Here is a 22,189-nt window from a genome sequence, read left to right on the forward strand (position 1 = left end):
GGCCAAGAGGGACAAGGGTAGGGTTATTGGGTAGGAGGAGACAAAACCCATGAGAGGCAGGTTGTGTGGTGCTGCAAGTCAAGCTTTAATGGGAAGCAAGAATTCTGAGAACATTTGGACTTGAAAGAGATGGTGAAAGCAAAGAAGACAAACACAGGCATCCCATGTAGGGCAAAAAGAGTCTGGAAGCTGAGCAGCTCAGTAGGCAGAAGATCTGTCCAAAGGAAGGCGGTCTTTAAAAACAAGAAGGAAGGAGGGAGAGAGGGAGGGAGGGAGGGAAGGAAGGCGGTCTTCTCGGACTTTCATCAGGCTGCCTTTGCCTTTGCCAAACCAGTCTCTCATAGTGGACTCTTGTCTTCAGATGGCGAAGGTGCTCTGATCAGACTGGATGCCTTTTGGGTGATCTTGAAGGGAATTTCAGAGTTGAGAAAGCAAGGGAGGAGGAGAGCAGGCTGGAGCAAAGCTGAGACCTTAAAGGTGACCATGGCCATCAGAGAAAGGTATTCACGTTGATGGGTGTCGCCGACATCACATAAGAAGGAGACCCCCTCGTGCACCAGTGCCATGAAGGGTGATGGATCCTCTTCCACGGATGGGGACCCCGCCAAAAGGAGTTAAAATGGTTCCTTCAGTCATTACAATAATAAGTATATTCAGAAAAAGTTGCACATTTAGCATGTCCAACATCTTGGAAGGAGTTCTGCTGAGAGGAGAAAACGGCAGAGCAAACATGAAGAATTACACAAAAAGGAACGAGAATTCATGTGCCCCTGAACCATGTTAACTTTCAACTTTATGTTGACTTTGTGAGCAGCAGGGACGAGAAAGGAATGAACTGAGGCTCAGATATATCTAGAAACCAACCATTCTTTGCTGGGGACCTTCTTCCTCAGAAGTTAGAAAATCAAAGGGTTTAGTTTTAAAAGCCTGTGTTCCATGGGAACACTGTCAGGAGCTCCTGCTATAGAAGGGTAAGGTTTGTTAAATCAGGGCGAGATAAAGCAGGTATATTGAAATCTAACATCTCACCCATGGCAATGGATCCGTATCCTTGCAATGTGAGCATTGATCTCCCAGGTGTGAGAGACGTATTGGAGAGGTCTCGGGGGGGGGGGGGGGAAGAGACATAGGATATATTAAGGAACACAGAGGGGAGACAGAAGCCATCTGCCCACCAGGAATGTTACCCTTTCTTTGTTGACTACGATCCTGTCCACGCTGGGAAATTTGGGGTGATAAAAGGGCCTTATCCTTGTGACCCCTTGCTCCTGTCCAAGTCCAGGCCACAGAGAGGAGAAGCTGTGATTCCTCAGCGCCCTCTTGGGATCAGGGTCAGGGCCTGGGGTCGGGAAGGAGACCTCACCCCAAAGGTACAGGTGAGCATCTGTGGAGAACGGATCCCAAGAAACCCTTCACCTCAAGGATGATGGAGAATTACTAACATACTCTACATGTTACATATACCATGCATCTTAAAAACAATTTAAAAAGTTTCACAGCTGGAATGTGAAAGCTTAGCAAACAAAGAAATATTCTCTCCAGGCAGGTGAATCGGTCGCATTGACTCTCTTTTGAATTTCAGTGTTAAAGAAGTCTCAAGACTTTTGGAAAAAATTAATAGAGATTTTCGCAAATATCTTGCATACTGCAAAGAAAATAAAAAAACAAAAACAACACATTTTTAAACCTATGCCTACGTGAGTGTTTGGAAGGTAACTTACCAAGGGCTGGAGACGATGAGCAAAAGCAGCTGAAGGAAGTCCAGGGGTGATGTTGGGAAAGCCTGAGATGGGGAGAGATTTATACGACTTGCTTTGGCCCTCCGAGGGAGCGGTCCAAGTTGGCGGTACCAATTTCGTTAAGTATATGATGCTACTAACCCCTCTACATTTCGTGGGTTGTGCCTAAATTTCCTGACACCCACGTAGGTGGTTCCAGAAGGATCTTTACCGTTGTCCAAATTCTCAGCTCGTGACAGGCATCCTGAGATACCTTCAAAGGGCTTCCTCTTGACCCCTTTTCACCATCTTAGTCAGCATGTTGTGGTGAATTGTGTCCCCCAGTGAGACACAGGCATCCCACCAAAGTCACCCTAAGTCTCGGGAGGGTCCAATAACTGGGCGCTTGAAGGGAGAGGCACTCTGAGGTACTCCGAATAGGGTTGCTCAGCAGGAAGTGACCTCTCCTCTGTGTGGAGCTTTCCCCGGCCCAAGGCAGGAACAAGCAGCACCACTCTTAGGTGACCTAAATGTTCTCATCAGAATATATTATTAATATTAATATTGCTGCCTGCGTTTCTTTAATGAGTCTCACACTGCCTGCTTGAGGCTCTGATGGAGGCCTTTTTGGGGCTCCAAAGAAGCACAAATTCTCCAGTGGGTGGCATTGGGGTGGGTGACAGGAGGTGTGACAGATTCCCCAACTTCTGTCCTTGTGTCAGCTTGTACTTTTAATTTATTTATTACACAAATTCCAAACTGACCCTCATTATAAGATTCAAGGGTTAGGTGCAATAACTGATGTAGTCAATAACTGTGCAGTCAAGAGGAAGACGATTTGTGGGGTGGGGAGCCATCGCCTGTTACCGCCCTACATCGGGTGCTTGTCTGGGTTGAGATCTCAGCAGGTCAAGGTGGACAAGGTGGGCTTGTTGAGTTGGAGGAGAGAAAACCCATGAAAGGCAAGTTGTGTGATGCTTGAGTCAAGCTTTAATGCAAAACAAGAATTCCGAGAACACTCAGACCGAAAAGAGATGTTGAAATGAAAGAAGAAAAACATGGGCATCCCTTAGACTGAGGGCAGGAAGAGTCTGGAAGCTGAGCAGAACAACAGGCAGAAGAACTGATGGATGGATGGATGGATGGATGGATGGATGGATGGATGGATGGATGGATGGATGGATGGATGGATGGATGGATGGATGGATGGATGGATGGATGGATGGAAGGAAGGAAGGAAGGAAGGAAGGAAGGAAGGAAGGAAGGAAGGAAGGAAGGAAGGAAGGAAGGAAGGAAGGAAGGATGGATGGATGGATGGATGGATGGATGGATGGATGGATGGATGGATGGATGGAAGGATGGATGGATGGATGGATGGATGGATGGATGGAAGGATGGATGGAAGGAAGGAAGGAGGAAGGAAGGAAGGAAGGAAGGAAGGAAGGAAGGAAGGAAGGAAGGAAGGAAGGAAGGAAGGATGGATGGATGGATGGATGGATGGATGGATGGATGGATGGATGGATGGATGGATGGAAGGATGGAAGGAAGGATGGAAGGAAGGAAGGAAGGAAGGAAGTCTTCTCAGACTTTCATCAGGCTGCCTTTGCCTCTTCCTGATGGGCAAACCCAGTCTCTCATAGTGGACTCTTCTCTTCAGATGGCAAGGGTGCTCTAATCCGACCGGATGCCTTTAGGTTGATCTCAAAGGCAAATTCAGAGTTGAGATCCACCAAAACTAAATGGATCCACCAAAGCTCCAGATTTCTGCTGGAAAGCGTCATTCCAAACACAGTTATGCAACAACTCGGTATTTCAGTCATGCTTGGCAGTGCCTGCGTTTCTCTCAGGAGAATCCAATAACTGGGCGCTTGAAGGGTGAGGCAGTCCCAGGTACTCCGAATAGGGTTCCTCAGCAGGACCTGACCTGACCTCTACCTGGAGCTTTCCCCGGCCCAAGGCAGGAACAAGCAGCACTACTCTCAGGTGACCTAAACGTTCCCATGAGAATATATTATTAATATTGGTATTACTGCCTGCGTTTCTTTAAGGAGTCTCACACTGCTTGAGGCTGTGATGGAGGCAGTCCCTCTTCCTTCGCCAGCAAATCCTTTGGCCCCCCCATTCTCAGGCCTAATTGAAGACAAGACCATTCATTTCAAGGTACCAACGTGTTCTCTTCATTAGTATGATTTCCTTGTCCGGAGAGCAGTACCCCACTATCAAAAACCCATTCAGAGGCTACGCCGTTCCCCACGGGCCTCAATCAGAGTTTCGGTGCCATTTTTTGAGGGTGACTGTTTTCTGAGGTGGATTAGCAGCCCCTTGTCCTCAGACACACCCAAGGGATTCAGGCACCAAATGGTTGTGTTATAAAATATTGGGAACCAAGTGTTATTACACATTATTATCACATTGGTTTTTCCCTTTTGATCTCTTGCCAGTCTCATAGTATTCTGGCTCTGCCAGATGGGATTCTTTTTTCATTTTTTTCTTCTGCCCTTTTATTTCTTCTAAATAAAGCATTTTAGTTAGACTTCCTGTCTGGCTGATGTCTCTGCAGAAAAGCCCAGGTTAGACTAAATCCATTAGTGGTTGTTATGGGTTTTTCCGGGCTCTTTGGCCGTGTTCTGAAGGTTGTTCTTCCTAACATTTCGCCAGTCTCTGTGGCCGGCCTCTTCAGAGGACAGCCCAAAAACCCCACATCAACCATGAGATCCCGGCCGTGAAAGCCTTCGCGAATACATTAAATCCATTAGCCTAGCCGGTAGCGACCACAAGGTCCTGTAGATGATGCCTGAGCATGTGCAGAGTGCAAAAGGCTCCTGAACAGCTTCCCTGGGGATGGTTACAGCCCTGTCAGAAACAGGAACGGAAGGGCAGAGAGGAACTTCGGAAGGCCAGTGGAAGGCTTTCTGCTCGTCTGGCCACCTGCCAGGTTTCAGCCCCACTTGGGCAGAAAGGATGCTGATGGCCAAATCCTGCTGGAGCAAAGCTCAGAGAAAGTGCACACAGCCCTCACCAGCTCCTTTGGCCACGCCACTAGCCATTCTGTTGAATGATTTTGATTTTTTTTTCCTTTTGTATTGTGGGGGGCAGACAGAGGATTGTTCCCTAGGTTCCCGCCCTCCCGGCCAATAAAACCACCTTGTTTTCCTTCTTACGAAATCACTTTAAGGAAGGGATCGAAAAATCTTCCATAAAGCTCGTTCAACCCCCCCCCCCCCGCCCCCGGGGCAGGGATGAGGGAGAGGTCTTGTACTGGGGATCTGGCCCATCTTTTGTGATCTTGGCATTCCTCTGAGAGAAGTCGGGGGTGCTCCGTTTAACTTCTGGTGAGAGATTGTCTTGTATGGAATGAAGGTGTTCGTAAGTGAACAGACGGGTTGAGGACGGGGAAGGACTCTGACTTTGAGGGGAGCATCTTCTTATACTCCCAGTATTGACCTGAACCCTTCTGTTACTCTGGATGATTACTTCCACTTGTTCCTGCGAAGGGGTGGATACTGTTTTACTCCTTCACTTAATAATTTCAATCTTTTTCTGAATCTTACACATTTTTTCTTATTTTATTCCTTCCATTTTTTCTTTTCTCATTTTATTTATTTTCCTGTACTCTTTATCTGCCTGTATTCGCTTCTCCTTCTTTGGTGTTTCTCTCTCCTTCCTGTACTAGATTGATTTATTAATCAACTACCGGCTGCACTTTATCACTAGCACGTTACTCTCTTTGGAGATGATTTATCTCCAGTTGTGGATGTCCCCCTCATTGCAACTTTGAAATATAACTGTATATGTGAGATTTTAGCAGTTATATAAAGAGAGCCCATGAATGACATCTGTATAGCGAAGGCCAGTATATAGTTTCCCTCCATGAACCCTGAAAAGTGTCTCCCAGGCTGAGAGGGAGGGAAGGTGCTTTTGAAGCTCATGACTCTCTTCCAGAAGGAAGAAGACTAAGGTTTCCTGGTGGGTCTTCTCCCACACAGCACATACTTCACTGGCACAGCTGAAGCTACCCTGACCAACAGAGCAGCCCAGGGGTCTCCCACCAGCCAGAAAGGACCGATCCTGCACTGAAGCCCATCCCCACTTCCAGGGTCCTTTGGGGTTTCCATTGCCATCAAGAGACAAAGACTGAGCGGGGATGCCCCCCACTCCATGCTATATTTATTATCAGAAATGTGTGGGAGAGGTTTCAGGAGGTCAAGATGGGTGAGTGAGGGGGTCCCTGGGTTGAGGGGGGTGGAGACACAGAACGACAAGAAGCTGTTGTGTGATGCTGGAAGTCAAGCTTTAATGGGTGGAAAGGAAGATGCCAGTGAAGGAAGACTAGAAGGAAAAGAGAGAAGTCCCATGGAAAGCAATTATTGGATCATTGATTTGTTGATCAGTCGATGATCAGGAAGAGTAATGAGCAAAAGCAGGGGATCTCAGACGAACACAAGAAAGAGAGGAAAAGAGGAAGGGATGGAGGAAAAAACGGCTTTCTTTCTCCTCAGAGTTTCTTCAGATGCCTCTGCTTTCTTCTTGATGGATTTTTTTTAAAGCATGTCAGACTCTCTGTGCAGGACGTGATGATTCCTGGAATAGGACAGGACGAGTTCAGGATGGTTCTCAGGGAAGGACAGCTGCGAAGGAACCAGGAGACCAGGCTGGCCGAAAGTGGAGGCAGAGGCATCCGTGGCTCTCAGAAAAGAGGGTTTGTGTTCATGGATATCAGCATCATCCCAGAGCCAGGAAGAAGGAGCCCCCCCTGGAGCCCCCAGCCCACCAACCGCGATGGACAGCCTTCCTCTGGACATCAGCATGGGGAGATTTTCTGGACGTCTAACAGTAATAGGTGTGAACAGTTCCTGTATATATTTAAATTCATCTTCAAGTCTGTTTGACATCCTGGAGCAGGGTCTGAGGGAAAAAAAGGAACAGAGAAAGGATTAAGGACTGCGAGGAAGCAAAAGAGAATATTATTGCACACTTAGGTGGCCTCGGTAAGAGGCAGGGCTGTGAACGGAATTCGTTGTGTTTGGATTGCTTGGGAAAATGTATTAGACATCCATATATTTTGGAAAGAGGACACAAAAATAGGTACAAATTGCCATTGAGGAAGAAAAAGGGGGTTTTCAACCCAGGATGGAACAGGAGGAGGCAAAGACCCCGAGGGACGTCTGGGGAAGACAAACTAAAACCGTCAGAGCAACATTTCCTTTCTAAATCAGAACAAGAGGGACCTCCTTGAAACCCTTCACCTTCTATATGAAAGGATGCTTTTGAGAAATCTAAAGGGGAAAGATGATATAATATCCATTGTATCCAGAGGGACATTCTGCCCGATAAAAACTCCTACATATCTGTATCGTTGTCAAATTTTCAAATTTCAAAGAAAAAATCCAGTATTTCATGTTGTTGTTCTTACATGTCATTTAAGTCCCCTCTGACTCACGGTGACCCTATGAATGAGCGATTTCCAAAATGCTTTGTCCTCAAGAGTCCTGCTCATCTCTTGGAACCCTGTCTTTTACTTTTTTAGGGAGTCAGTTCATGCCTTCTTCACTGATAAGATTCTAGGTTTCCATCCACAGTTCTTTTCCATTTCATTTTTATACCATTTCCTACCATGTCCATTTCCTTGTAAAATAGCTGCATTATCAGCTGCATTAAATGATTTTAATCATTCATTAAAAGTTAAAATTTTAGTGGTTGTAAAGCTGAACGTGGGCAAGGTACCAAGATCTAATTTTTTTTGGCTGTCTATGTTACTGAGAAAAACTTCTCAACAACTGAGAAGAAGCTGAACAGCAGAAGATGAAGGACATCCAAAGGTGATGTTGGAAAAGCCCGAGATGAGGAGACATTTATACGATTTGCTCTGGCACTCTTAAGGTGGACAAGTATTGTACTAAAGATTTTATTAAATTGAATTGCTCTGGCACTCGAACGGGGTGGTTCAGGTTGGCGTAAGCATGTGATTCCACCAATCCGTCTGGGTGTCCTGGATTGCGCCTACATTTGCTCTTTCTGGGGAGTCCAAGATAGTGGAGGTGGTGAATTGGGCCCAGTCCATTCCTTGACTTTCCACCTGGAACTCCTCCCAGGTTGAGGGAGGGAAGGTGCTTTTGAAGCTCACGACTCTCTTCCAGAAGGAAGACTAAGGTTTCCTGGTGGGTCTTCTCCCACACAGCACATACTTCACTGGCACAGCTGGAGCTACCCTGATCAACAGAGCAGCCCAGGGGTCTCCCACCAGCCAGAAAGGACCGATCCTTGCACTGAAGCCCATCCCCACTTCCAGGGTCCTTTGGGGTTTCCATTGCCGTCAAGAGACAAAGACTGAGCGGTGATGCCCCCCAATCCATGCTGTGTTATCAGAGGTGTGTGGGAGAAGTTTCAGCAGGTCCAGATGGATGAGTGAGAGGGTCCCTGGGTTGGGGAGAGAGACAGAACCACAAGAAGCTGTTGTGTGATGCTGGAAGTCAAGCTTTAATGGGTGGAAAGGAAGATGCCAGTGAAGGAAGACTAGAAGGAAAAGAGAGAAGTCCCATGGAAAGCAATGATTGGATCATTGATTTGATGATCAGTTGATGAACGGAGAGATTAATGAGCAAAAGGGGGGCATCTCAGACGAACAAAAGAAAGACAGGAAAAGAGGAAGGGGTATAGGAAAAAAGAGGGCTTTTTTCTCCTCAGAGTTTCTTCAGATGCCTCTGCTTTCTTCTTGATGGATTTTTTTAAAAAAAAAGTATGTCAGACTCTCTCCGGGACATGATGATTCCTGGAATAGGACAGGACGAGTTCAGGATGGTTCTCAGGGAAGGATAGCTGCAAAGGAACCAGGAGACCAGGCTGGCAGAAAGCGGAGGCAGAGGCATCCGTGGCTCTCAGAAAAGAGGGTTTGTGTTCATGGATATCAGCATCATCCCAGAGCCAGGAAGAAGGAGCCCCCCCTGGAGCCCCCAGCCCACCAACCGCGATGGACATCCTTCCTCTGGACATCAGCATGGTGATATCTTCTGGATCAATGAACATAAGAGGTGCAGTCACTTCTCGGAAATAGGTAATGAAATCTTCAAATCTGTTTGACATCCCGGAGCAGGGTCTGAGGAAAAAAAAAGAACAGAGAAAGGATTAAGGACTGCGAGGAAGCAAAAGAGAAAATTATTCCGCACAAATAAGGTTCCCCTTCAGCCTTAGGTGGCCTCGATGAGAGGCAGGGCTGGGAACGCAATTCATGGTGTTTGGATTGCTTGGAAAAATGTATTAGACATCCATATATTTCGGAAAGAGGACACAAGAAATAGGTACAGATTGCCACTAAGGAAGGAAAAGGGGTTTTTAACCCAGGATGGAAGAAGAGGAGGTGAAGACCCTGAGGGACGTCTGAGGAAGACAAACAGAAACAGTCAGAGAGACATTTCCTTTCTAAATCAGAACAAGAGGGACCTCGATGAAATCCTTCACCTTCTGTATGAAAGGATGCTTTTGAGAAATCTAATGGGGGAAAGAAGATATAATATCCATTGTATCCAGGGGGACATTCTGCCCGATAAAAACTCCTACATTTCTGTATCCCTATTAAGTTCTCAGATTTCAAAGATAAAATCCAGTATTTCATGTTGTTGTTCTCACATATCATTAAGTCGCCTCTGACTGATGGTGACCCTATGAACCATCTCCAAAATGCTTTGTCCTCAAGAGTCCTGCTCATCTCTTGGAAAACCCAAGTCTTTTGCTTTCTTTAGGGAGTCAATCCATCTTGTAGTTGGTCTCCCTCTTTTCCTGCTGTCCTCCACCTTTTCCACCATTATTGTGTTTTTCATGATGAGGCCAAAGTAGGACAGCCTGAGTTTCATCATTTTGGCCTCTAGTGATCATTCAGGCTTGACTTGATCTGGGACCCCCTTGTTGATCTTTATGGCAGTCCAGGATATCCACAAAGCTTTCCTCCAGTACTATAACTCAAAAAAAGTCATATTTTTCCTGTCAGCTTTTTAAAGTCCAGCTTTCACACCCATACATGGTCATCAGGAATCCAAGATCACCTTGGCCTTGGTCTCCAATGACACATCCTGATACTGGAGGATCTTTTCAAATTTCTTCATTGCTGCCCTTCCGATTCTCAGCCTTCATCGACTTTCTTGGCTACAGTCGCCCTTTGGATTGATGACTGAACCAAGGTATACAAAAGGTCTAACTGGTTCACTTTCTTCATCATCAACATTAAATTATTGCAGTTCTTCTGTGGTCAAGGTTTAGGTCTTCTTAACATCCAACTATAGTCCTTCTTTGGCACTTTGTTCTTTCCTTTTCTCTAGAAGTCATTTCAGTACATGGCTGCTTTGTGGAAGTAAGATAGTGTCATCGCCATATTGTAAAGAAAAAAAGAAATCCATGTTTTTACTCATTAGTATGAGACATTTTGGAAGGTGGCTTACCAAGAGCCAAGAAGAAGCCGAGCAACAGAAGACAACAAAAGTCCAAAGGCGATGTTGGAAAAGCCGAAGATGGGGAGAGTTTTATATACGATTCGGTCTGGAACTTGAAGGGGGTGGTTCAGGTTGGCGGTACCAGTCTCGTGAAGCACATGATGACACTAATCACTGTACATTTCTTGGATTGCATCTACACATCCTGACACCAGCATAGGTGGTTCCAGAAGGCTGTCTACCCTTCTCCAAATTCTCAGGTCGTGACAGGTATCTTGAGATACCTTTGAAATATTTTATCTTGTCCATGTTACTCTTAATGGGTTGTAGGTGTTTCCTTTCTTCGTTCCAGCTTTAGAAGGATCATCTTTGCCATCTTAGTGAGCGGGTTGTGATTAATTGTGTCCCCAAGTGAGACTCGGGCATTGCACCAAAGTCACCGCAATGTCCTTCTGAGAGGAACAGAAGAGGGACAGGCAGGGAGAGAAAATCCCCACCAGGTGACTGATTGATTTATTATTTAAAACGTTCAGATGGCTCTAATGTATTTGGTTCAGAAGCATGGTTGATTAAAGGGAAGATACCAACTCACTGGAAAAGAACACCAAGAACAGCCAAGATGGGCAAGATCCAGGATACAGCTGAGCGCCCATCCAAGGCCTGCCATGTTCGAACATGAAAGGAAGCATCTCAGGTCCGATCATGCTGGCGCCAGATGAAAAATGATGCAATTGCAGCCCCCGTCGCTTCCCCTTCTGGGGAGCACCGCAAGGTAGAGTTGGTGGATCCGGCCCAGTCCATACTTCGAGCTGCTGCCAGAATGAAGGCGTGTGTTTTTATCCCTTCTGGCCCTTTCTCTTGCTGTGGCTAAAAACAGAGCAAGGATCTGCAGGGTGGGGTGGGGTGGGGGCTGTTTCAGGGGCATCCCACCCCCACCAGCCCAGCCCATATCAGTGTGACCAGAAGATGAGCCCAGGGGTCCCCCCGTCAGCCATGGTGCCAATTCTCACCCCCATGTCCTTTTAGGTTTCCTACCCAGTCAAGAAGAGGTAGAGACTGGGGGTGACGCCATCATGCCAAGTCCTTATTTTGGGGTCCAGTGGGAGAAATTTCACCCGGGCATGCGCGCGCGCGCGCACACACACACACACACACACACACACACACACACACACACACACACACACACACACGGTGAAGCCTCTTCCACTCCAGCACACATAAGCACTTGTGGCATAGTGGGGATCATTGCGGTCACCCACACACCCCCAGTCTTGATCTCCTGACTGTGTGTTAAGTCCTAAGGGACATGGAGGCCCGAATTGGCTTCCCTTGGTGGCATCATGGCTGGTGGGGGACCCATGAGCTTGTCTTTTTGGTAAGAATTAAATGGGCTTGGCTGGGCTGTTGAGGGGTGGGATATGCAGGACACAGACCCCCACCACCCTGCCCAAGTCCTTGCTCTTTCTTCCGCCACAAAGGGTCAGAAGGCATAGAAACACACGCCTTCATTCTCGCAGCAGCTTCAGCGACAGACCAGGCCTGATCCACCAATGACAGTGGACATAAAGGTCAGTTTATGCTTTGTAGACTAAAGCAAAGCTTTAGACTATGTGGTAATGAGAAATTATAGGTTGTTCCGCAAGAAATGGGTTCTTCTCAGCACTTGATTACATCGATGTGTAATTTGTGCTGTGGACAAGAGGCTGCCTTTAGGACAGAAGACTGAGAGACGGAATGGTTTCTTCTAGGCAACGGGATCAGAGAAGGGTGCATTTTATCCCTTTATTGGTTCAGTCTGTAAGCAGAACGTATCATATGGAAAATCAGACTACGTAGATTCAGATGAAAGGAGAATTAAAATTGGGTGGAAGAAGCATCCATAATCTAAGATGTGCAGATCACACGATGTTACAGTACTGGCAAAATGCCATAATGACTTGAAAGAAGGAAGTGCCAAAGCTTCACTGCAATTGACGAAACCCAAACCTTTTGCGGTCGGGCTCATGGGCAAAGGCAGGGTGGGAGACCTCACCCTACAGGGACAGGTGAGCCTCTGACATGGATGGATCACAAAACACCTCTGTGGGATTCCTTAGAGTATTAATTACTATCTGTTGTAAAATAAAATGAAAGAGATATTCCCCAAAGCCACAGGTTTCCCAATTTATTCGTTCTCTCAGAAATTAACAATGGTAGGTCCGTTGTCCTTCATTTCCACCCACATAAATTTATTTAATGGAACCTCAGCCTGTTTAAGAAGGCATTTCGTAGAGACCCTAAATGCTGATTCATCAGAAACCAGACAAAACCCCAACTCAACTGCAGTGGCTAGATCCAGGTTGACGTTGTATGACCAGAGTAGCTTCATCATACCTGACAATTAAGCCGCTCTGAAAAGATAATCTAATGTAAATACAGATAAACCACCAGGGAAGCATAAAAGAATAAAATAAGCCATCAAATTGCACCATTAACTTGTAGATATTGTGAATCAGGCAATGAGTTTTGTCTTTCCATGGCTCGTTTAATGAATTTACTGGTCCTGTAGGATATCTAGTAGTCTGTGCAAGCTGGCAGAAAGAAAACTGCACAGAAAGAAGAGTTGTTCTTGATCCCTGTCGTTAATGGTTGAAGATATCGATTGCTCAAATCCACATGCAGAGGGCATTCTGAGAAAAAAATGCATCCAGAAGGTGCATCACCACCGAACCGTGTACTGGTCTTCCCTCCAATTTAGGAAGAATTTCACAAATTTCTTTGATATTTAAAAGAAAATTAAGCAGTTTTTTAACGCATTCTTATGAGAGATTTTGGATGGTAAGTTACCGAAAGCTGACGTAGCTGAGCAGGAAGGAAATCAGCAAACACAATTGGAAAAGCCTGAGATGGTGAGAAATGTATACGATTAGTTCTGGCATGCCCGAGGGTTGGTTCTGGTTGGCAGGACTGATTTCGTGAAGCATAGGACAGCACTGATCCCTCCATTTCATGAGCATTTTTGTCTCCAGGGAGAGTGTAGGCTGGGCTTCCTCTAGGACCCACTTGCTCATCTTCCTGGCTGTCCGTGGTATCCACAGAGCTCTCCTCCGGGACCACGTTTCAAACCACTCAATTTATTTCCCTTTCAGCTTTCTTAATTCCCCACCTTTCAGACCCGTACCTGGTGATTGGGAATGCAAGAGTGTGGATGATCTTGGTCTTGGTCTCCAGGGAGGTATCCTTACACTCAATGACCTTTTCTTATTCCATTGAGCCTCGTTTTTCTGATTTCTCAGCTACAGTTCTCGATTGATAATTGAATTCAGATATACAAAATCTCTAACTATTTCAGTTTCATCATTCTCATCAGTAAAGTCATGTAGTTCCTCTGCAGTCATGATTTTGGTTTCTTTTATGTTCAACTTCAATCCTGCTTTGGCATTTTCTTTTTTCAATTTCACTAAAAGTCATGTCAAGTCCTTGCTGCTTCCTGCTAGTTAGATGGTGTCACCTGCATATCTTATATTAATAATGTTTCTTTCATGGATATTTATATGCCACTCTCATCTGAATCTAGTTGAGCTTTCCACATGATATGTTCTACGTAAAGATTGAACGGGTATAGTGAAAATATGTGCCTTCTTCTGACCCCTTTGCGTATAAGAAACAGGACATTGCCAGTATTTGAGCCATTGTTTTGTTTTCCATATTCCTTGGCGTATTCTTGTTAGGATTTTGATAGAATCATTCCATCTGCATAGTGCAGTAACAGGCGATGGCTCCCCACCCCACAAATCGTCCTCCTCTTGACTGCACACAGGGTCCCCAAAAGACCCAGATGGGCCCAGATTGGGTCAGAATCTCGGGGGCCAGGACTGGGGAGGAATGAGGGGGTGATAGAGTTGATTTGGAGGTTATCTAAAAACAGAAGGAGTAGAAATGTCTCAAAAATGTGAAGTGCTTAGTTGGGGTTTAGTGGGAGAAATTTCACCTAAGAAGAAGGGTGATATGCTGAATTTTGTCTTGGAAATTTCCAAAGTCTGGCCTGTTGAAAAATGTCAGTTATTGCACCTTAACCTGGAATCTTATAATGAGGGTCAGTTTGGAAATTGTGTAATAAATAAATTAAAAGTACAACCTGACACAAGGACAGAAGTTGGGGAATCTGTCACACCTCCTGTCACCTACCCCAATTCCACCCATGGGAGAGGTTATGCTTCTTTGGAGCCCCAAAAAGGCCTCCATCAAAGCCTCAAGCAGGCAGTGTGAGACTCATTAAAGAAACGCAGGCAGCAATATTAATATTAATCATATATTCTGATGAGAACATTTAGGTCACCTAAGAGTGGTGCTGCTTGTTCCTGCCTTGGGCCGGGGAAAGATCCACACAGAGGAGAGATCACTTTCTGCTGAGGAACCCTATTCGGAGTACCTCAGAGTGCCTCTCCCTTCAAGTGCCCAGTTATTAGAGCCTCCCGAGACGTAGGGTGACTTTGGTGGGATGCCTGTGTTTCACTGGGGGACACAATTCACCACAAGCTGTTCACTAAGATGGTGAAAAAGGGTCAAGAGGAAGCCCTTTCAAGATATCTCAGGATATCTGTCATGAGCTGAAAATTTGGAGAAGGGGAGAGATCCTTCTGGAACCACCTACATGGGCGTCAGGACATTTAGGTGCAATCCACAACATGTAGAGTAATTAGTAGCATCATATACTTAACGAAATTGGTACCGCCAACTTGGACCGCTCCCTCGGAGGGCCAAAGCGAGTCGTATAAATCTCTCCCCATCTCAGGCTTTCCCAACATCACCCCTGGACGTCCTTCGGCTACTTCTGCTCATCGTCTCCAGCCCTTGGTAAGTTACCTTCCAAACACTCACGTAGGCATAGGTTTAAAAATGTGTTCTTGCTGTTGTTTTCCCTTTTCTTTGCAGTATGCGAGAAGTTTGCGAAACTTAATTTTTTTGCCAAAAGTCTTGAGATTTCTTTCACACTGAAATTCAAAAGAGAGTCCCTTTGACCGATTCACCTGCCCAGAGAGAATATTTCTTTGCTTGCTAAGCTTCCACATCCCAGCTGTGAATCTTTGCTCCTTTACCCATGTTTGGGGTGGAGAATTTGGGTTTCCGCCACTGCTTTCTGACCGTGACCGGCAGGCGTGACAAAATTCTTCACACCCAACAACGACCTTTACGTCTCCCGTCTGGCCACTGCCGCCGGGTGAGAGTTTAGTTTGCCTCCAGGGTAGTAAGGATTCGTGGACATTTATAAACAGAATTCCTAAACAGAATTAAACTAAATAAATAGATGTTGTTGACCAAAATGAAACAGACACTTCCAGGTCTCTTTGGAGCTCTGGCTCTTGTCAAGAGACGCCAGATTGCTGGCAGAGACGCTCTTTCTTTCCACCCCAAGCTTAGCGGCTCGTTTCGGGTCCAGGGAGAGTGGGGTTCCCCCGGGCCAGGGGAGACAAGAATGGGAGGAGACCCAATGAGAGAGAGAGAGCCATTGTGTGATGCTGCAGTCAAGCTTTATTGGGAAACGGGAACAGAGAGGATGCTCCCTCTAAAAGAAAAAAGTGAAGGAAAAAGAGGTCCCATGGAGGAGAGAAGAGGGTGATCCAGGAGAATGAGAAGGAAGGAAACGTGGAAGAGAGAGAGAGGCCGGGGAGAGAGGAGGAAAAGAGCAGGTGGTGTTCGTGGACGTCCATTGAGCACCTTTGCCTTGTTCTGGGCGAGTAAAAAGCAGAGGGTTCTTGTACGTGAGTCCTGATTACGTCAATGGATTGTGAGCGATGAGAAGGGAGATCCGGAGTTCGAAAAAGGCAACCGTGGCCATCAGGATGTGTCCTCTATATTTGTGTTGTGTTTTGTTTTTTTTTTGAAATTGCAGAGGGTGGCTTTTGTTAGACGGTGAGGCCAGGTGAGCCTGGTGGAGGAAAGCTTCCCTTCGGGCGAGGAGGGGGACAAAAATGGCCGCCTTCCCTTCTAGGGGCTGAGTGGTCCCTGTCGGCCAGGGTCACGGGGAGCACAAGGACCAGCTCCAGGGTCCCAGAATGGCACGCCAGGATGAGCCACCTCCCGAAGCTCCCCAGCGATCCGACAAGGAGGAAATTGCTCAGAAGCGTGAAGATTTCGCGGTACAGCGGAACTCACTCAGATTGGCAAAGGTGGCTTGGCGGTAGTCCATGTTCTAGAAATCAACCATTCTTTGATGGAAACCTTCAGCCTCAGATGATGTCAGAAGGTTAAACGGGGTAGTTAAAATAGCGTACGGTCCTGGGGTACACTGTAAGGATCCGTAGAGAGGCAGTCTTCCTTAAATGAGGGTCAGAGACACCAAGCCTATTGAAATCAACCATCCCACCACTGAAAATGGATCCATCTCCTTGCAGTGGGAGCATCGATCCCCTAGGTGTGAGAGACATCATGGAGAGGTATCTGGAGAGGTATATAGGAAGAGACATAGGAAATATTAAGGAACACAGAGGGGAGACAGGAGCCATTTGCCCACCAGGAATGTTACCCTTTCTTTGTTGACTACGATCCTGTCCACGATGCGAAATTTGGGGCGATAAAAGGGCCTTATCTTTGTGACCCCCTTGCTCCTGTCCAAGCCCAGGCCATGGAGAGGGGAAGCTGAGCTTCCTCAGAGCCCTCTTGGAATCAGGGTCAGGGCCTGGGGTCGGGAAGGAGACCTCACCCCAAAGGTACAGGCGAGCATCTGTGGAGAACGGATCCCAGGACACCCTTCGCTTCAAAGATGATGGAGAATTACTAACATACGCTACATGTTAGATATACCGTGCTTTTTTAAAAAAAATTGGATGCTGAGATAAGCTTCATCCACAGAGTTTCTTCCTTTCCTCTTCCTTTTATTATGAATGCTAGCAAAATATGTCTGTTTCATTTTGGTCGACAACATCTATTTATTTAGTTTAATTCTGTTTAGAATCGTGTTTATAAATGTCCACAAATACTTACTAACCAGGAAGCAAACAAAACTCTCACCCGGCAGCAGTGGCCAGATGGGAGACGTAAAGGTCGTTGTTGGGTGTGAAGAATTATGTCACGCCTGCCGGTCACCGTCAGAAAACAGTGGCGGAAACCCAAATTCTCCACCCCAAACATGGGTAAAGGGGCAAAGATTCACAGCTGGGATGTGAAAGCTTAGCAAGCAAAGAAATATTCTCTCCGGGCAGGTGAATCGGTCAAAGGGACTCTCTTTTGAATTTCAGTGTGAAAGAAATCTCAAGACTTTTGGAAAAAAGTATTTAAAAATATCGCAAACTTCTCGCATACTGCAAAGAAAAGGGAAAACAACAGCAACAACACATTTTTAAACCTATGCCTAAGTGAGAGTTTGGAAGGTAACTTACCAAGGGCTGGAGACGATGAGCAGAAGCAGCCGAAGGAAGTCCAGGCGTGATGTTGGGAAAGCCTGAGATGGGGAGAGATTTATACGACTCGCTTTGGCCCTCCGAGGGTGGTCCAAGTTGGCGGTACCAATTTTGTTAAGTCTATGACGCTACTAACTACTCTACATGTTATGGATTGCGCCTAAATATCCTGACGCCCACGTAGGCGGTTCCAGAAAGATCTCTCCCCTTCTCCAAATTCTCAGCTCGGGGCAGGTACCCTGAGATATCTTGAAAGGGCTTCCTCTTGACCCTTTTTCATGTTCCTCTTAATGGGTTCGGGGTGTTTCCTTTGTTCTTTTCTGCTTTAGAAATGCCATCTTCGTGAACAGGTTGTGGTGAATTGTGTCCCCAAGTGAGACACAGGCACCCCACCAAAGTCTCCACCGTGTCCTTGATGGGAAGAGAGGCAGCCTGGGAGAGGAAAGGCCCACCAGGTCATTCATTGATTGACCGACTCATTACTTAAAACGTTCACATGACTGTAATGTACTGGTACAACCGCACTTGGGAGTGCCTGTGCTTCTCTCGGGAGGCTCCAATAACTGGGCGCTCGAAGGCAGAGGCTCCCCGAGATACTCCAAATAGGGTTCCTCAGAAGGAACTGATCTCTTCTCTCTATGTGGAGCTTTCCCCGGCCCAAGGCAGGAACAAGCACCACTCTTAGGTGACCTAAATGTTTCCACAAGAAGAGATTATTCATATTAATATTACTGCCTGCATTTCTTTAAGGAGTCTCACATCGTGCTTGAGGCTCTGACGGAGGCAGTCCCTCTTCCTTCGCCAGCAAATCCTTTGGTGCCAAAATCTCAAGGCTAATTGAAGAAGAGACCATTCCTTTCAAGGTACCAACGTGTTCTCATCATTACTATGATGATGCCTCCCTTCCTTGCAGGCTCTGGTTGTGGTATAAGCTATTGGGAACCAGGATTAACCAGTAAGCTTTCCCACAGAAATGAGGGCTGACCAAACTGACCCAGCCAAAGGAGACCCCCGATGAGCACCTCTCTGGAAGAGTGACACAATTTACGGCATTCAGAAAGAGAATCAGTAGATACCGGTACTGTCGATAAAGGGGGGGGGTCCTCCTGTACCCATGCTGGGTTTTCAAAACACTAAAACTAGCCATCATTGGCATTTTCCATTGTCTAAAGCTGACTTGGTTCTCATTTCCTCTCCTTCTGGAGCTGCCTCCTAGCCTGTTCCGCTCGGTCTCTCTCCAGATTAGGAAGGCACTCATTTCCCCTTTGTCTTCACCCAGAACTTTCTGTCCAAACCAGCGTGTGCTGGGGAGAGTTTTCTTCATCTCTGTCCAAGTCCTTTCTTTTCAACCTGGGGAGACCTTGGTTCCCTGTTCCATGGTCTGAAAATATTGAAAGAAAAATGGCAAAAAATATATTTAATAAAGAAGCGACCAGAACTTGCCAGGAGAGGGAGCAAGAGACCTATATATCGCGTAGGTGTAATCCAAGATATTCGGATGGATTGGTGGAGTCGTATGCTGAACGAAATTGATACCACCAACCTGAACCCATGCCCTCAGAGGGCCAGAGCAAATCGTATCAAACATTCATCATCTGCAGCTTTTCCAACATCCCTTTCTGTCTTCTTTCGGCTTCTGTCACTCTGCTTCTTTTCAGCTCTTGGTAAATCCCCTTCCAAAATCTCTCTGAATCCTGGGTTTTAAAATGTGTAGTTGATTTCCCCTCTGCATTCTAGAAGACATTTTGCAAAAACTCTTCATTAATTTTTTTCCAAAAGTCTTGAGATTTCTTTAACACTGAAATTCAAAAGGGAGTCAATTTGATGGATTCATCTGCCTGGAGAGAATATTTCTTTGCTTGCTAAGCTTTCACATTCCAGCTGTGAATCTTTGCACGTTTACCCATGTTTGGGCTGGAGAATTTGGGTTTCCACCACTCTTTTCTGACCACGGGTGGCAGGTGTGACAAAATTTGTATAACACACAACAGATACTTGAAAATCTTATTTATTTCTGTATTTCTTGGTATGGTAAGTATTTCTGGAGATTTGTAAGTGCTTTCCTAAATGGAATAGAAAGAGTGTGTTATTAAATTAAATAAATATATGTGGACGGAAAGGAAGCAGGCACTTGTCATGGGGATAACTTGGAAAAGAGCGATTGTTTCTTTATTTACGAAGGAGAACTTATCCTGACTTCAGAAAACTGTGAGTCCATTTATTAAAAGAATTTGGTCCAGTGCAGATGGATGAGAGCTTGGTCTGATCCTGATGAGGAAGGAATCATCAAGCAATGATAAAATCCTTCCTAAATCAGATGGAACAGACTCGTAAGTTTTCAAATAAGGGCAGAGGGGTGAAAGGAAAACCCTAAATCCGAGAGGAAGGAAAAGGGAGGGGCCTCCAGGATTCTGGAGCACACCTGTCCCTCCTCTCCGTCTTCAGGGCAAGATCTATAAAAGAATGATCTGAGAATTGCAGAGCTGGACGCGGGACCCTTTGGATCATCAAGTCCAGCCCCTGTTGAGGAGGCACCGTGGGGAAGGGAACTGGAGCCAGAGACCGAAAGGATGGAGCTAACCAGGAGTTCGTTAAAGATCATCATCATCATAGAACTGCAAAGATGGCTCCATGGGGAACTGAACAAGCAACCTCTGGCTGTGCAGCCAGAGACCTAAGCCAACGAGTGATGATTGACTCTCAAGTCAACAGTCCTGGAAGCAAGGATGGCTTGCGAGAGACCCACGCCTGGGTTTTTAAGGTGGGGTCCCCCTCCCTGCCCCAGGCACCCCAATACATCTATCGGGAACCAGTGCCAATCATTCTGGCTTTTTAATACCTTTTTTTCCCACGTAGGCCTTGGCAGGGCCTTCGTCCGCTCAGAAAAACCTGGCTGTGTACTTCAAATGTCTGAATTTTGGGACATGAACATTTTTCACGGGGAAGAAGGGGTCTGTGCATATATTTTCCTCCTTTGAAGGGCTTAGCAAACGTCAGGAACGAAGGGATACATGCGGGTCTCTGTCCATTCCTTTCTCATCCCTGCCGCTCACAAATTCAGCAGAATGTTGAATTGTGGCTTGCTTGATGTGAATATGAATTCTCATTCCTTTTTGAGAAATCCTTCATGTTTGCTCTGTCACTTCCCCTCTCACCAGACCTCCTTCTGAGATGGCTGCCCTACAAAATATGAGGATTGTTCGGCCACCAGCTTTTCCAGTACCAGTTCAAGAAACCAGTTTTTCTCCTTTTGGGGGGGGCACCATCATCCGTGGAAGAGGATCCATCACCCTTGGCGGTGTCAGAGGTCCATGGGACTATCCTTACGCTGAGATGGCACTGACACCCATCAACATGAATACCTTTCTCTGATGGCCATGGACACCTTCGTCTCCGCTTTGCTCCAGCCTCCTCTCCTCCTCCCTTGCTTTCTCAACTTTGAATTCCCATTTGAGATCACCCGAAAGGCATCCAGTCGGATCAGAGCACCCTCTCGATCTGAAGAGAAGAGTCCACTATGAGAGGCTGGTTTCGCCCATCAAGAGAACAGCAAAGGTCGCCTGATGAAATTCTGAGAAAATGTCCTTCCTTCTTTTGGTCAGAACAACCTTCCTCCAGAGATTTGCGAGGCCCCGTTGCTGGGTATTTTTAAGACTCATCTTAAAACTTGGATGTTCAAGCAAGCTTTCCCTCCAGATAATACTTAACTTTTTTTCCTCCCTTTCCTTATTTTTTTTCTTTTTTGTTATATTGCCATCTTGAAAAATATGTTTAGTGTTTACTGTTGGCTGTTTATTGCTATTGCTTATAGTATATTGGTTTTGCTATATGTACTTTTTATCGTGTTTTATACGTCTGGAAGCCGCCTAGAATGCTCGCTCTGAGCAGATAGGCGGGGTATAAATAAAATAAAATAAAATAAAATAAAATAAAATAAAATAAAATAAATAAATAAATAAATAAATAAATAAATAAATAAATAAATAAATAAATAAATAAATAAATAAATAAATAAATTCTTCTGCCGGTTGATCTGCTCAGCTTCCAGACTCTTCCTGCTCTACATGGGATGCCTGTGTTTTACTTCGTTTCTTTCACCATCTCTTTCCAGTTCAAACTGCCTCTCATGGGTTTTTTCCTCCTCCAACCCAACCACCCCACCTTGTCCACCTTGACCTGCTGAGACCTCAACCCAAACAAGCACCCGATGTAGGGCGGTAACAGGCGATGTCCCCCCCACCCCACAAACCGTCTTCCTCTTGACTGCACACAGGGCCTCCAAAAGACCCAGATATCGGAGTGGGCCCCTTTGCAGGACCCACGGCCCGCAGGTTCAGCCTGGTCTGAAAACTGATAGAGAGGACTAACTTTCAAGGAGAGAAGGGAGTCAGATACCTAGGAATCCAACTCACAAAGAAAACAAGTACTGTACACTATTCAAAGACCATTATATGAAATTAATTAAAGGGATACAGAATAGCCATCAAAATGAATATTCTACCTAAAATTTTATTTTGGTTTCAGATAATTCCTGTGATATTAAAACAGTCATTTTCCAAAGAACCTAATAAGATAATTATGAGACTTGTTTGGCAAGGTTAAAAAACAACAACCAAGAATTAAAATCAAAGCAATGCAAGATGCTAAACCAAGCAAAGAACAGGTTATG

General features: G+C 45.8%; 1 long non-coding RNA gene across 1 annotated transcript in view; it reads left to right on the top strand.

Moving 5' to 3' along the window:
- Window positions 1–21,537, top strand: part of LOC144584948 (uncharacterized) — a 94,144-nt gene extending 72,607 nt beyond the window's left edge. The window contains exon 2 of the long non-coding RNA XR_013539445.1: window positions 20,679–21,537. This is a non-coding gene — a long non-coding RNA (uncharacterized LOC144584948). The remainder of the gene's footprint in view (window positions 1–20,678) is intronic.
- The last annotated feature ends 652 nt before the right edge of the window (window positions 21,538–22,189 follow it).

The sequence above is a fragment of the Pogona vitticeps genome, chromosome 15 (genome assembly GCF_051106095.1).
Source record: "Pogona vitticeps strain Pit_001003342236 chromosome 15, PviZW2.1, whole genome shotgun sequence".
In the NCBI taxonomy this organism is placed as follows: Eukaryota; Metazoa; Chordata; class Lepidosauria; order Squamata; family Agamidae; genus Pogona; species Pogona vitticeps.